Source organism: Silene latifolia, chromosome 11 (assembly GCF_048544455.1).
Source record: "Silene latifolia isolate original U9 population chromosome 11, ASM4854445v1, whole genome shotgun sequence".
Lineage (NCBI taxonomy): Eukaryota > Viridiplantae > Streptophyta > Magnoliopsida > Caryophyllales > Caryophyllaceae > Silene > Silene latifolia.
The window spans coordinates 61,200,169-61,217,218 of record NC_133536.1 but is presented as its reverse complement, the minus strand read 5'-3'; the positions used below and the strand labels follow the sequence as shown (position 1 = coordinate 61,217,218).

Below are 17,050 nucleotides of genomic sequence, written 5' to 3'. Positions count from 1 at the left end.
TGCATTTTCATGGCAAAATGAGACTAAATTGATTGAATTCAATGACCAAGCATCAAGGAGAGACAAGATTAGAAGGCCTTTGTACATATTATAGTAGTTGGGCAATGATGAGGAAAGATCCTTGCATCCCCGAGTAAATCCCCAAGGATTTTATGAAGAAAAGGGAAGAAAAGAAGAAGAAAGCACGCTGCATGACAATCCGTGCGGATTGCCAAGAAGACGCCCGTCCTCCACCTTCAGAATCCGTGCGTCTTCTACCAAAGACGCCCGGGCAGCAGCCACCAGAAGACGCTCGTCTTCTCCCAAAGACGCCCGGGCAGAGACACAGGAATCCGGCCGTCCCGAGCCTAAGACGCGCGGATTCCAAGACAGCGCAAATTAGTTTCTTCAAGCTTCAAGAAAGATGCCCATCCTTCAGAAAATACCGGCGTTTCCTTAAGTAGAGACTTAATCGTCATTTAAGCCCTTAGTTAACCCTAATGCATCCACCTAATTTCCACTATAAATACCCCATTAGTCAATTAGAAGGGCATGTTCTTCTTATCAATTCTTAGAGTAGTTAATATCAATAAAATCTCTCTTTAGTTTTGTAATCAACAATTAATCAAGTTTTAATACAAGTTTTATTTCCTTAATCTCTCACTTGTTCATCCTTTATTTTGGGTAATTGAAGATTATTTGGGTTATTATTGGGAGATTGACAACCTCTCAATCAAGCATCAAGTACTTCTTTTATTCTTTACTTTATTATTGGAATCATTAGTAGGTATAATTCTCTTAATCCCTTTTTAATTATTGTTAATTACTTTCATTTATTCATCATGTTTCACTTTGTTGGTATGATTGACAACCTTGCTAGCATGTTCAACATGATAATGAGTGAGTAGTCACCTAGCTAGGGTTAATGGGTAATTAGGGGAAACCAACATGGGGAATGATTCATGCTTAAATTAATATGCTTTCATGGTTTATTTGCTTGCTTGTTTTGATCTCAACTCATGCACATGTTATGTTTGATGAAATGCGAGCCTATGAATCCTTGCATTTTTTACCCATCACCTATCTTTTCAATGAGACTTGTAAGACATAAACCAACTCGAGTCTCATTAGACCATGCATGTTGTTGAGTAGGGAAGACTAAGTCGACTTGTAGGTGTTGTACAATCTAATCGATTCGGCTCCGGGACCCAAACTTTCCTAGGATTGTAAGATATAACCCAACTCAATCCATCACAACAATAACTGTTTGCTTATAATTTGAGAACATTTTTGTATGATCAATTCCCATGAATCCCCTATGACCCCATGACACCCTAGTGCTTTTTATCAATTGTTTACAACCCTTTTAGTTCATCTTGCTTGTTTATTTTCATTGCTATTTAGTTTAGTGACCTTCTACATCAACCCAAATTGTGACACCCCTAAGACACCACTAGTTTCAATAGAAGTCTCATCTCAATTCCCGTCCCTTGGGATCCGACCTTTACTTGCCTCTTTACTAATTGTAGAGTCGTTTGTGAAGCTATAAATTGTGTTTTGGTCTAGGTGCTCCTAACGACAAGTTACCGAAAAGATTTAGTCCGACCAAAAATGGCGCCGTTGCCGGGGACGGTGTTAACTTGATTTATATTTTCTTATATTGTTATTAGTTGTGTCTTTCTTTGCCTTGAGGAAGTAAAACTCCTCAAGGTTTGTTCTAATTGTTTTCGAGTTGTTTGATATTTTGCATGTCTAGAAGGTCACAAGGTGACTTGTTACCTTTTGATCGTGAAATTGAAAGAACTTTGAAAACCAATTGAAGACTTGCTAGGAGAAATTTGAGAGGTATTAGTGAGGTTGTAGATATTCAACCAACTATTGAGTTCATCAACCCTTTTGCAAGAGAAGGTGAGGAGAACCCAACACAAAATACAACACAAAATCAACCCACAATGCCTAAGTTTTCATCACATTCCGTACCCACCGAGGAGAACCTACCCAATGGTACTCCCACACCACAACATTTGACCGGAAATTTTATTGCTAAATCCGCATTTATCCAATTAGTCGAAAGAAGCCAATTTGGGGGGATGCCTAGTGAAGACCCTCATTCTCATATGGAAACCATTTGTGACTATTGTGATGCGATTTCTCAAACCGGTGTAAATCAAGACCAAATTCGATGGGTCTTATTTCCTTTTTCTCTAATTGGCACCGCAAAACAATGGTTGAAGGGCCTTGATAAGGCCACTCTCGGAATTGATTCTTGGAAAAAGTTGGCTCTAGCTTTCTACAAAAAATTCTACCCACCGGAAAAGACTAACATTCTAAGAGCTCAAATTACGGGTTTTAAGCAAAGGGATGAAGAATCTTTGTATGAAGCTTGGGAGCGGTTCAAGGGAATTTGTCGCTCATGTCCTCATCATGGACTTAGCGAGTGGTTCTTGGTACAACAATTTTGGAACGGTCTATATGAAGATTCAAGGAACATTCTCAACATGGGATCAAATGGAATGTGCACCGAAGTTGATGACAATCAAACTTGGAACAAGATTGAGGAAATGGCGGTCCATAACTCACAATATAGTAGACCTCGCAAGGCTACTAGAGGAGGAAAGCATGAAGTGGACTCCGTTACTCAATTGGGTGCTCAACTTAGTGCTCACATTGATACAATCAATTTGAAGTTTGAAAAAGCTATGGCTAGACTTGAAGAAGCCTCAAAATCACCAAAGCATCATGTTAATGCCATGACGGCATATTCATCAAACCCAAGTGGGATATGTGAGAATTGTGGAACTTTGGGACATGACCAAAGTGAATGTAGGGGAACAAATGAACAAGTGAATGCTTTCCAAGCATACAAGAGTGGTACCCCTTATTCCAACTATTACAATGAAAACACCAAATTCCATCCAAATCTCTCATACAAAAGCCAAAATGTTCAAAACCCTCAAACAACATACACCCCACCTCCCATGAGAAACCAAAATCAAAGACCCTTTTACAACCAAAACCAAGGTTACCAAAATCAAAATTCTTACAATCAACAAAATGACCAAGGTTTTGATGTTCAAAAAGCGGTCCTCCAAATACAAAAGAATCAACAAGAATTTTTCACTTAAATGCAAAAAGATAGTCAAGCAAAGGAAACCACCATCAACAACATTCTAGCTCACACCAAAATGTTGGAAACCCAATTGACTCAACTAGCATCTTCAAGCTCACAAAGACAAAAGGGGCAATTACCACCTCAAAGTAATCCCCCAAGACATGAAACGGTTAGTGCCATTCACTTGAGAAGTGGTACAAGGTATGAAGCACCGAAGAAGCAAGTTGAGGATGAAGTTGTGGAAGCTAGTGATAAGGAAGAAATTGTGCAAAACTCCAAGGATGGAGAACCATCAAAAGAAGAAATTTCAAAGAAAAATGAAGACAAGGTCAAGGAGAAGGAGCCCATTGTGATTAGACTTCCTTTTTCGAGTCGTCAAGCCAAGCCCAAATTTGATGACCAACTTGGAAAATTTATGGAAATTGTGAAGAATTTGGAAGTCTCAATTCCTTTCACGGAATTAATCAATCACGTACCGGCCTATGCGAAATACATGAAAGACATCCTCACAAAGAAGAAATCGATCCGGAAGCTTGAGACTATCGCCTTCACTAAGGTGAGTAGTGCAATACTTCAAGGGAGTTCACCTCCAAAACTAAAGGATCCGGAAAAGCTTCTCAATACCGTGTACCATTGGCGACACCACGATCAAGAAAGCATTATGTGATCTAGGGGCTGGTGTGAGTGTTATGCCGTACTCGGTGAGTAAAAGGTTGGGGATGGGAGAGCTTAAATGAACCAATATCACACTCCAAATGGCCGATAGATCGACGAAGACACCATTAGGGATATGGGAAGATGTTCACGTAAGAATTGGGAAATTTGTCATCCCGGTGGACTTTGTCATTGTTGACATGGAAGAAGACTCCAACATTCCAATCATCCTAGGAAGACCTTTCTTACACACCGCGGGTGCGGTGATTGATGTAAAACATGGAGAGCTCACTCTAGAAGTGGGAGATGAGAGTATTGATGGAATATGTGTCCTCCGACAATAATGCGATCACAACTGTTGATCATGATGATCACATGTTTAAGTCTCATTTTAAAGAATACAATTGGGAAGTATTTTACTGTCAACTGGTCAACATATATCGGTAATGATTGGCTTACTAGAGTTTGACATTACTCTCGTGCGACGGTGGTGATCAGTTGATCCCCTAGGTCATACCTAAAAGATAATACTCTTAATTGATCATTTAATTAATCGTATAACGTTACGAGTTAATTAAAAATAATTGACGGATATTTTGGAAGAAAAGTTACGTATCTCGTCTGATTAAAGAAGATACGGTCTAGGTAATTGAATTGTTTCACTACTTAGATGAAATTATTGTTTAAGGAAACAATTGAAATTGAATGAATTATTATAAATACAAGTTATTGTAATTTGTAATTGGTAAATTATTTTGGTACAAGTAATTGTGAATTACTAAGTCATTTTTGTATATGACGTATTTTCATTAATACGTTGATTTTTAATATGTTAAAAATACATAACAATTATATGTAACATGTGACATGTGACATATTGATAAATTGACAAAGATAAAATGGAATCCATTTTATCCTCAAATGGACCGAAATATTGGGTGTGATTAACAATTTATATAATGTTAATTAAGACTAGTGGAATACATGATTATTTCTCTATAATAGGCATGCATACCTAGTGTCTTTTGTGGAAGAGCACCAAGCCCATGCATTGGCCATCCCACACCCTCCTACCCGGTTTCCCCTAGGAAAGAACAAAGGGGCTTTTGCTTAAATTTTGATCATTTCACTACATGCTTTAGTGTATGATTCATAATATTCATTTTATCATCAAATATTATTTTTTTAGAGAGATAAAAATAATTTTTCTTCCTTCTTCTTCCTCTTGACCGAAATCCAAGAGGACCAAAAAAATACTTTGGGTCTTTTATTTAAAATTATGTTATTCTAGTATTGATAATATTAATTTTATTAAGAATATATCTTGGGTATAATTCCTTGGGAGGGATTCTACATTTGAGTCCTTTGTTCATCCATTTAAGGAGAGCCCAAGAACAAGAGAGTAGGAGAACTCTCTTGTGGCCTTAAGAACCGAAAATCTCAATGTAAGATGAACCTTTCTTCTTTATATTGTTTATTAGTTTGCATGCATAAGATCATTTATTAATTTTATGATAAATTAAAATGGAACATATATGAATATGTTAGTATTTTGATCTACTAATCCTTCAATCGCTATCAGAGCGCCATGGTTGTTTGCATGCAAATCGGTTAAAAGTTTTTCCGAGTTATAAGAATAACATATAAAACTTGTATAATTTGTGTTATTATGATATATCACAAAATTAATTTATGCATGTTAAAATTTCTGGTCTTAAAATATTTTTAGGATATTTTGGTTATTTTATGGATTTTTATTGTTCATATTACATTATAATGACATTAAAAATATGATTTTATGAATAAAATGTCATTTTCGGAGTAAAATTAGCTAAACTTCGAATTTTCCAGTGATTTTTGGATATGTTATCACATATATTATTTTGAGATGACCTGTAAAGTTTCATAATTTTTGGACTTCTTATGCTCGAAAAATGGATTTTTCATTATTAAAATCGATTTTAGGTGAAAAATAGGTTAATATGAGATAAATTTCGAATCTGGTCATAAACATTTAGTATGTTGTCACATGCAATTGTACAAGATGTGTGTAAAATAATGGGCTATAGTGAAGTCATTTTGCATGATTTATGAATTTTTGAAGAAAAATGGTATGAATAGTGACTTAATTAGTGAAAAATTAATATAACATACTCCATGACTAAGGAAAAACGTCCAATGTTGCATTTTATTATCTTTTTCAGATCTAAAATTGAAAAATTGGTGAATATAATTTTTCTCATGTTTTTATGATTATTTTGTTAAAAACCGATAAACCGCAACATTGTTTTTCCGGAAAAATTTCGAAATTTTTAACCTAAGTTTTTGAACATTATGAGTGTCATGGTATTTTTCCAGAATGTTCATGAGTTTAAATTTCAAATTTTGAATTTATTTGAAATTTTGTGATTTATTTGAAGTTTATAGCTTATTTTTGTATTTTTGGTCCATTAATGAACAATTTTTTAGAAATATGAGTTAATTATGGTCAAATAATTAGTGAAGACTAAATTTTGAGTCCTAAGAGGTTAGGGTAATTAACTTATGCATAAATATGAATTTATGTAATTTTTGTGATTATAAAATGTTGAAATCACGCAAATCCGTAAAAACCGAGTAATATACGATATTGGCTATTTAAAGGCGATTTAGCACAAAATTGGGCATGTTCATACATATTTTAATGCTGCATTTTCTTTATGATTGTCATAATTTAATTTATATAATTTTTGAATTATGTAATTTTTACTTAGTATGGCCTTAGATTTTAATTGGTATTTCCCGAAATGTATGGGAATATCGATTCGGTTGTAATTTATTGTGATCTCGTATCACCATTTTGTAATTTAATAGATTTATTTTATTTTAGTTACAAATGTATAATAGGAAATTATGTAATTTGCTATGTTATTTAATTTATCTCGGAGTTCCCCAAGACGGATTTCTTCAAGATGGCGATACATAAAGACGGTGTTACCTCGAGATGCGTGCCACAACCGAAGTTCAAGAGACCAATGGAGTTGGTTTCCGAATATGTAATAGTTAAATAGTTTTCTATTTTAGGAAGGCCATACTAGGATTTATTTTTATGTTTTGCATTTTATTTATATGTCACATGCATCGCTAAATCGCCATAACTAAAACATGCATCGTCATCTTATCGAGTTCATCGACCGTGTCAAATACAATTATCGTAGATCACCGCTTTAGTTCACTTAAAACGTGATAGATAATAAATTGACATGACCTCTCGCTAAAACAATTAATTGAGACATAGCCTTACCAAATAGTAGAAACCAAGAAAACCTATTTCGCGAGGGAGTGCACTCGGCCATCCCGGGGTACAAACCTTGTTACGTAGGGGAAGTGGGTGATAAATGTCTATCCACCGAATTCGTGTTGAAGAGGGTTTCATCGGCTATCCCGTGCCCAAGTTAATGTGAATTTGGATCATGGACACATTTATTCGAAATTTGGATTGACCTCAACGGAAGTATTCGTGACCGTAGTCGCATGTGTTCCGGGCTATAGATAAACATTAGAGTAATTTTATCGACCAAGAGTTCTAAAAGTAGAATCGATTAAACGTTAATCCACCGAGTTATATTAATAAGGGTTCCATCGGCTATCCCGTGCCTAAGTTGATATGAATTTGGGTCTTGGAATCATTTATAATAGTTGGGTAGAGGTCACTATTTAAATGTTCATATCTTGTCAATCTTTTTACAAGTATGATTTAAAAAGACAAATGTTAATATTTCCTTTTCCTCCATACTTGTAGTTCATTACAATGAATCCATCAAATGCTACCGCACCGATAACTATTGAGTCTTACCACAATGTTTTTGACGACGTTTGCTCCAACAATGATTTCGACACTACTAGAGAACTTCATTTTGGGATAGGTTTGGATGGAAACCTTAACTTCATCACTTCTTCTAAACCACCTACTACTACTAGATCTCGTGTGAGCCCGTCTCAGGAAGACTACCTCATACAATCTATAGGGTCTTTATCTCTGGAAGATAAAGATGCCAAAACTAGTGGGAGCTCAAGCAATCAAGCTCTTGCTTCAAAGGGCAAAAAGTTCAAGAAGAAGGGAAAGAAAATCAAAAACTTCAAGCAAGTTAATGATGAGTGCCATTATTGCTATGGCATGGGACATTGGCTTAGGAATTGTCCCGTGTATTTGCGAAATATAAGGGAAGGAATCATCACTCCAAAAGGTAAAATTCCTAAGGAAATTTATGTTATTGATATAAATTATACTTCCACTACGACATGGGTACTAGATACCGGTTATGGTTCTCACCTTTGTAATCATTTACAGGGTTTAAGAGATGTGGAGAGGCTTAGCAAAGGAGATGTGGATCTACGCCTTGGAAATGGAGCTCGAGTAGCGGCCGAATCCAAAGGAACTTATGTTCTAGCTTTGCCTAATGGATTTAAGTTGTATTTACATAATTGTTTTTATGTGCCTACTCTCTCTAAAAACATTATTTCAATCGCCATGCTAGACATGGACGGTTTTTGTTTTGTCATTAAGAACAATCGTTGTACTATTTCAAGGAATGATTTGGTTATAGGCCAAGCTTCCTCCATCAATGGCATTTACATTTTAGAGACCTCAAATCCGACTAATGATATTTATAACATTCAATCAAAGAAACTCAAATCAAGTGACCCAAGTGAAGCGTTCATTTGGCATTGTCGATTAGGTCACATAAACGAGAATCGCATCAAAAGATTAATTTCGACTAATGTGATTACACCATTTGATTATCAATCATATGGTACATGCGAATATTGCCTACTTGGCAAAATGACTCGTAATCCTTTTAGTGGTAAAGGGACACGAGCTAGTGAACTATTGGGACTCATACACACCGATGTATGTTGACCAATGAGTATCACCGCTCGTGGAAATTATGACTACTTTATAACCTTCACCGACGACTTGAGTAGACATGGGTATGTCTATTTAATAAAACATAAGAGTGAAGCGTTTGAGAAATTCAAGGAATTTCAAAACAAAGTAGAGAACCAATTGGACAAAAAGATAAAAGCACTACGTTCCGATCGTGGTGGAGAATATCTTAGCCTTGAATTTGATTCACACTTGAAAGGTTGTGGTATTATATCACAACTTTCTCCACCCGGAACACCACAACTCAATGGTGTTGCCGAAAGGAGAAATCGAACCCTACTTGATATGGTTCGATCAATGATGAGTCAAACCGATTTACCAAACTCGTTTTGGGGATTTGCGATTCAAACCGCAATTATATCTTTGAATAATAGTCCCACTAAGGCCACCGGAAAAACTCCATTTGAAATGTGGAAAGGAAGAGTTCCTAATCTATCCTACATGAAAATTTGGGGATGTGATGCTTACGTTAAGACTAAGAATGACAATAAGCTTGCCCCAAGATCCGAAAAATGCACCTTTGTAGGTTACCCCTCGAATTCTCGAGGATACTACTTCTACAAACCTCAAGATAACAAAGTGTTTGTATCTTGCGAGGCTGTCTTCTTAGAAAGAGACTTTATTTCTAAGAGACAGAGTGGGAGAAATTTTGAACTTGACAAAGTTCAAGAGCCACAAACCGAGGTAGAGACGCAAAAGATGTTCCTTCGTCGTCTAACGCGGTTATACCTCCTCCACTAAGAAGAACGAGTCGAGTAATTCGCCATCCCAATCGATATGTGGGACTTATCAAGGAAGATGGAACACTTGATGTGTTGCTTATGGAAAGTGACGAGCCCGCTACCTACAAAGCCGCAATCTCTAGTCCTAATTCTTCCTTATGGCTTGAAGCCATGAGGTCCGAAATGGATTCTATGCTTGAAAACCAAGTTTGGGACTTGGTAGATTTGCCTAAAGGGGCAAGACCTCTTCAATGCAAATGGATATTCAAAGTCAAGAATGGCATAGAAGGACATGATGATGTCTACAAAGCTAGGCTAGTGGCAAAAGGATTTACCCAAGTCCATGGTCTCCATTATGATGAGACCTTCGCCCCCGTAGCCATGCTTAGATCCATACGGATTTTGTTAGCGATCGCCGCATTTCATGATTATGAAATATGGCAAATGGATGTCAAAACCGCTTTTCTAAATGGGCATTTAGAAGAGGAGGTGTACATGATACAACCCGAAGGTTTTGTTGATTCTAAAAATCCTAACAAAGTGTGGGAGCAATGTTGTGTTCCTAATCTTGTATGTCGATGACATACTACTCATTGGAAATGACATTCCAATGTTGTCTTCTGTTAAGAAATGGTTAGGTAACCACTTCCAAATGAAGGATTTAGGAGAAGCACAATGCATATTAGGTATCCGGATCCATAGAGATAGATCCAAGAGGATATTGGCACTAAGTCAAGAGTCTTATGTTGGTAAGATTCTTCGACGATTCAGCATGGACAAATCCAAAAGGGGTTTGGTACCTATGGTAACCGGGACGATATTGAGCAAGACTCAATCTACCTCCGAACCCCATGATGTTGAACGCATGAAGATGATCCCTTGCGCTTCCGCTGTTTGATCAATCATGTACGCTATGATATGCACACGCCCTGATGTCTCGTATGCCTTGAGCATGACGAGTAGATATTAAGGAAATCCAGGTGAGAGTCACTGAATTGTTGTCAAGAACAGCATTAAGTACTTGAGAAGGACTAAGGATTCTATCTTAGTGTTTGGAGGAGACACCGAACTCCGTGTTAATGGATACACGGACTCAAGTTTTCAAACAGATAGAGATGACATGAAATCACAAGTTGGTTTCGTTTTCATGCTCAATGGTGGTACCGTTAGCTGGAGAAGCTTCAAGGAAGCTGTGACCGCGGATTCAACAACGGAGGCTGAGTACATTGCAGCATCAGAAGCTGCCAAGGAAGCTGTGTGGATTAGGCAATTCACGGAAGGTCTAAGAGTAGTACCTACCGCCAATGATCCCATCACTCTCTATTGTGATAATAGTGGGACAATCTTCCAAGCTAAGGTGCCAAAGTCTAGTAATAGATCTAGACATGTACTTAGAAAATATCATGTAATAAGAGATTTCATTGAGAGAAAGGAAATTGCGATTTGTAAGGTTGGGACGGATGACAACATAGCCGATCCGCTCACCAAGCCTTTATCGCAGGCTAAGCATGATGGACATGTTGCATCCATGGGACTTAAACGTGTACCAAGTTTTTGCTAGATTTTGAAATGAAATAAAAGTGTTGTTTTTGTTCATGTTCACAATCACATTTGTCTTTTAACTTTAATTTATACATTGTTACATCCAAACGGGTTGTAGTGACAATTGAACCCCGTTAAAGTGAACACGGATTAACATAGTGAAGATGCTCCATTCAAAGAGAAAGTGAATTGTAACAAAGAGAGCTTGCAAAGCTCACCAAAGTCAAGCAATGAAGAGGATGGCCTTATTGGCCAAGACAAGAAATTGGGAGAGTTGTCTCTATCAACTCAAGAGATCTTTAGTGATCAAGTGGATGAAGTTTGTGGTCTTTGGGACGACGAATTTGAAGGGATTTTCAATCCCTACATTGGTAATGCTATCGATCAAGACCGACAACAAGGGCAAAGATCTATTGAAGATCTCTATCATGACAATGAACAAGCTTTTGATTACTTTTTCAAGGTGTTGAGCAACATCAACAACACCTTGGACATGCCCCCTTTACATCTCATCAAGAATGAGAGTTTGGTGGAGTCCTCCCTAAACCACCATTTGTAAATATTTCTAACTCCCTAACTCGCATTTCAATTCTTGTATTGCATTTTTGTCATTTTTGGATTTTTATACTTTGATCAAGATAATTATCATGTTTGAGAGAAGTGAGGGAGGGACTAAGGATTTCAATTGATGTGTAGTGCTTTAGCTTAGTGTGGGGATAGAAATTGCCTAGGCTATTCATGCCTTAGTAGTGCCCCCACAATGAAGAACACGAGATTTTGAAGAAGAATGAAAAATGACAAGGGATATGCAAAGTACACGGATGGAACTGAATCCGGGTAAAAGGGGTAGAATCCGAGCGGTTTCAAGAGAATCCGCCCGTCTTCAGGCAATCCGGGCATATTGGTCAGAAGACGCCCGTCCTTCATAAACTGAATTTTTGAAATTTCTGGACTGTTAGCAAATCCGGGCGTCCTGCAATAGAATCCGCCCGTCTTCAAAAAGTCGCCCGTCTTCACTGAAAGACGCCCGTCTTTTTGGCAGAGAAAAACAAGAAAAATCCCTGGAAAGGAATTCGCCCGTCTTCACTAAAAGACGCCCGTCCCGCATTTACAAATCCGAGCGTCTTTGCTGAAAGACGCCCGTCTTTAGGCGAGAATTTCCCAACCCAGAACAGGCAGAATTCGGCCGTCCCGAAGGAAAGCCGCCCGTCTTCCCCCTGCATTTCAAATTTTTCGGGTTTATTATAAACCCCCTCCCACATTCATTTCTTCATTCCTTCATTCAAAACACTACCCATAAACCCCAAAACTCGAAACCCTCATCTTCTCCATCACAAAAACAAGATTCCTCAACAACATTCACCAAAATCAAATCAAAACATCCTTTTAACAACAAATTATCACTCCTCTTTCAACCAAAATCAAAACCAAGCACAAAATCTTCAACCTTTGAGTCGATTTTGGATTTATAAAGGCAAAGCCTTTCATCTTTAAATCGATTTGGGTGCAATAGAAATTGAAGATTTTCACTCTTTTCTTGGTTTATTCATCAATGGCAAAGGCACCAAAGGCAAAGGCACTCTCATCAAGACAAAAGAGTCTCCAAGCAAAGAAAGCATTGGCTATGGTGGTAGCTAGTCCAAACTTGGAAGTGCAACAACAACAACCTCCCATGGAAGCAACAACATCTACTACTCCGGAAATTGCTCAACTTTCGAATTATCCGGAGGTAATTTTCATTTCCAAATCCCATAGGGACACTTTTGCCAAGTATGCTAGAAAATCATTTCTATCCACCAAGTTTATTTGTGAAGATGCCTTAGATAAGTTGGGTGTCCTTGAGCAAACTAGAGCCTTATTTAAAGCCATGGGGTTGGAAAAATTGTTTGAATCAAAAGAATTGACATACCCCTCCCTTACCTTAGAATTTTTGAGTTCTTTGAAAGTTAACAAGGTTGAGACTATGGAAAGCATCGAGTTTCGCCTAGCTAATGTTAGTAGGCGCATCTCCTTTGAGGAAATGGGTAAAGCTTTGGGTCTTAGTGATTCACCGAGTTATTTCAAAAATGTTGGCAAGTATGACCCCGACCCTCTTTGGGAGGCGATTTCCGGAAGGAAATTTGAGAACTATCATGCTAAGTCGCGCTCTATTAGTCCACCATCCGGGAATTAGAGTATGGCACAAGGTCATAGGGAACACCATCATTGCAAGAAAAGACACCAACCATTTTACCAAACTCGATTTTGTTCTTCTTGAGTCGGCCTTGAACATTGGAAGGGACTTCACCAAGCCTTTCAACTCTCTAAGGCTTTTGGTGGATAATAGATGGCTAAATGTCGATTGTGGGAAGCAAGGCACTACCGTTATTGTGAATGGAGGTCTAGTCACTCTTTTGGCTAAATACTTTGATCCGAACTTCAACAAGGATAACAAGTATGTGGCGAAGAAGGGTGGTCATCTCATTGATATTGATACTTTGATAAACAAGTACAAGTGGGTCTCTCATAACCCTCTTGACACCAAGTATGGATGGCTCACTAGTGAGGCTAGATCTTTTACTTTGCCTTTGAAGATTTGTCATTTAAGTGTCCACCGGACCAACTATCTCCTTCCCCTTTCAAAAGAGGCCGAATACATTATCCAACAACAAAAGGGTGAAATGGAAATGCCCTCCTCTTCCATTGTCACACCACCCTATCCTTTCGAGTACCAAGAGTTCAAACCCAAAGGTGTTGAAGCAAGCAAAGATTATATGACTCTTCTTATGCAAGAGATGCACAAGCAAGCCTTCAAGGACCGGGAAGATGCTTACTTAGCCCAATATCCACCCCTCCTTCACTTAGCTAGGCAAGGACTACTTGACCCTTCATGTCCTTTGCCTAGTTGGGCGGATAGGGAAGTCTTCTTTCCGAGTGCATCTAGGGGTGAGTTTCCGGGTGATAATGAGGTTGTCGGTGATGAAAAGGTTGATGATAACATTGATGAAGAAGCTAGTGAAGAAGGAGAAGAGGATGATGAGCAAGGTGAACAAGAAAGTGAAGAGGGAAGTGGTGATGAGTCCACTTCTAGTGAGGAAGATGATGATAGTGATGATATGATGGAAGATTAGCAAGCTTTGGAGGCTCCTACCCTCTTGAGGTTTGTCTATTTCTCTCTTTGTTTTATTTATTTATCTTGATCATTGTTGGAGTAGTCCTAGCAGCATAGAGGACTAACACCTTGGCCCCATTAAGGTGTTCTCATTTTATTGTTCCCACCTTTTGAAAATCCAAAATGACAAATTTAGTTTTATGCATTGCATCGTGTGTGCATGAACTACACCCAACCTTAGGACATTAGCAATAATGTCTAACTTGGTTTGGGGAAGTACATGCATACACAACGGGAGGTAATCTAAATTATCCTCTCCGTCATAAACAAAAACATGCATCATGTAGTGTAGACTAGTGTAGCTTGCATTTAGTGTAGAAACCATGCATCCTGCTTGCATGATTTCCCATCATTTTGGCCATTGAGGACAATGCCCATATTAGTGTGGGGATGGGGAATTCTAACTTAACTTTTATTCAAAAATCCAAAAAAAAAAATTGAAAATTTTTGAAAAACCATAAAAATTTGAAAATTGAAAAACCAAAAACAAGTTCATTTCCTTTGTAGTGTAGTCATGTATATATTGTATATATTGTGTTTGTTCTATCCTTGTTCACATTGATCGACTACGCCACATCCGAGACATGAGGATATTGAAGACCGCATGGTATGATCTTTCCAATCTCCTTTTTCCTCTTTATGTTAATGACTATGTGGCTTTATTTTGATTGATGCGGTATAACAATGTGAACTTAGGACTTGCATTTAGTTTATATGTCATATTAGTTGGTAGAATCACTTGCATTAGGATGTATATAATAGTTGCATCATGGCATATAGTTGCATTTAGATGAAATGTTTTGAAAAGTGCTTAATTGGGAACTTTGACAAGAGCAATTAAGCCATTACAAATACTTTTTTCAACTTAAGACTTCGCCTACTAGAATGGATGTAAAACACCCTAGATTGTGTCATACTAGTGTCTTTCGACCCATGACCCAAAGCCTAGTCAAGGGTTTGCATGTGAGTCACCTATCCAACCCCGTGATGCGATATGGACTTGGTTAACTTGTCTAGGTGACCTTGATTGACCTTGTGGCATGGCAACCCAAAAATACTTTCTATCAATAAGTTTGAAGTGCTCATTTCAAACATTTTGTTATGTGGAAACGTTTTATCGCCAAGGAAACCTCAAATGTTATGAAATGTTGAAATATTGAGAATTTTAGTTGTTTTGATGGAGGCGTACCACTTCGATGTGCTTTGGAGAGGGATCCATTGAATTGGGCCCCCACACGGTTGTGAATTCAACCGCCCAAAGACAGAGTGACTATCACCCCGAAAAACTATTGTCTAGAGGTTAACCGGTTGCCTAATAAGCGATTGGCGAAAGCAAAGGACATTAGCACGGAAGGGACAAACCCCATCTCTAATTTTTGAAATGTGAAAGTTGAATGAGGTAAATTTTTGAATGCTAGTCATATCCACCCTTGTTTACAACGATTTGAGCATTTCATTCCCAAAAAGCCTTTTTGTCAAGCCACTTTGTCGAGCTTGGGACGATCCATGACCTTTACTTTTGTAGAGAACTCGAGACTTGTCATGTCATATGCTACTAGCATCATGGGGATCATCATTCCACGCCATCCGATCGCTCTTGACGAAAGTATTTGGAAATTGAGGACGAAAGTAGTCTAGTTTAACACCATTTGGAGGTGATTTAGTGCCATCCTCTTAGCCTTAGTGATTTGTTGAACTAGTATTTGTGACGGAATATATGCTCTTAAATTTGTTCTCTTTTAGTTGACTCCGCCACTTGATGAGGAAGTGGCTATTCCTTTTGTAGATGCATCCATTATTTGACTTTGTGTGCTTATTGTTTGGATGTGTCGCCATTTTGGCAAGACCCACCTTGCCTTGCAAGAAGGCATCCTACCTCATGGTTGTCTTGTTATGAGTTGAAGGGGCGGAGTGAGACCCGCTAATTGTCTCATGTCGGCTATGTTATTAGGTTAGTGATGCGTGCCATTTATATGATGTTTTACATCTCTTTTTACACGCATTTCAGAGCTCATTTGTGTAGTTTGTGCTACATTTCTCCCTATTTCCGTCTACTTCCGTATTTTGTACATTATTGCAGAAATGTGGAGAATTCAACGGGAAATCGAGCCAAATCCGTCCCCGAGTAAGCTGCATTGCAAATGACGTAAAGGAACTGCTTAAGGAACAAGCTTGGTGCGCGATCCAAGGCCCAAAAGACAAGTCCACGAGAATAGAGAAGTCAAGTAGCAGCTCAGCTAGTCGATCGACCATACACATCAGTCGATCGACCAATGCTCGGGATCCAGAAGCTACTGTTGCTGAGGAGCAGTCGATCGACCAGCCTGAGTAGTCGATCGACCAGATTTCTTTACCAGACGAGAATTAGAAAGTCGTGAATCTCAAAGCCCGTGAAGTTTAGGTTTTAGAAATAAGTTGTTGCGTTTATTGCTATATAACGTAACACCAACATCTAGTTTAGAAAAAGCTTTTATCGAATAACACATCACATACTTTATCAGTTTAAAGTTCTTGATCGAATAGTTAGGGTTTGGGTTTATTGTGAGCATCGGATTTCGGATCTTTATAATCAATCTTTCCCCCGCAATTGGTATTATTCCTGTTTACTTTCAGTATTAGTTATTTGCTAATAGATTAGAATTGCTAGTAGATTCCCGAAACCGTCTTGATTATTGCATGTTAATTATTTCTTTTCTTGTTTCAAACATGAATTCAATAGTTAGATTTATCATTGACGTTATTGTTTTTACCCTTGCCATGAGTAGCTAAATAGCTAGTGCTAGGATGTAGGCGATTTATGGCTAGGCGGCAATAGGTTAGATACGGACTGAACCCGCGTGTCAGTCGATCGACTGACATTGTTGGTCGATCGACTGACCTTGTAAGGTTATCCTTCGTTTTAATTGTTTTTAATCTTGTATTTAACGAATCGAATGCATGCGACCAGTTAGATACCTATTTTG

At 38.0% G+C, this 17,050-nt stretch overlaps 1 non-coding gene across 1 annotated transcript; it reads right to left on the bottom strand.

Annotated features, from left to right (window-relative positions):
• Positions 1–2,303: 2,303 nt before the first annotated feature.
• Positions 2,304–2,410, bottom strand: LOC141615913 (small nucleolar RNA R71). The gene has a single exon (XR_012530299.1). It is a non-coding gene; the product is annotated as a small nucleolar RNA R71 (small nucleolar RNA).
• Positions 2,411–17,050: the final 14,640 nt, after the last annotated feature.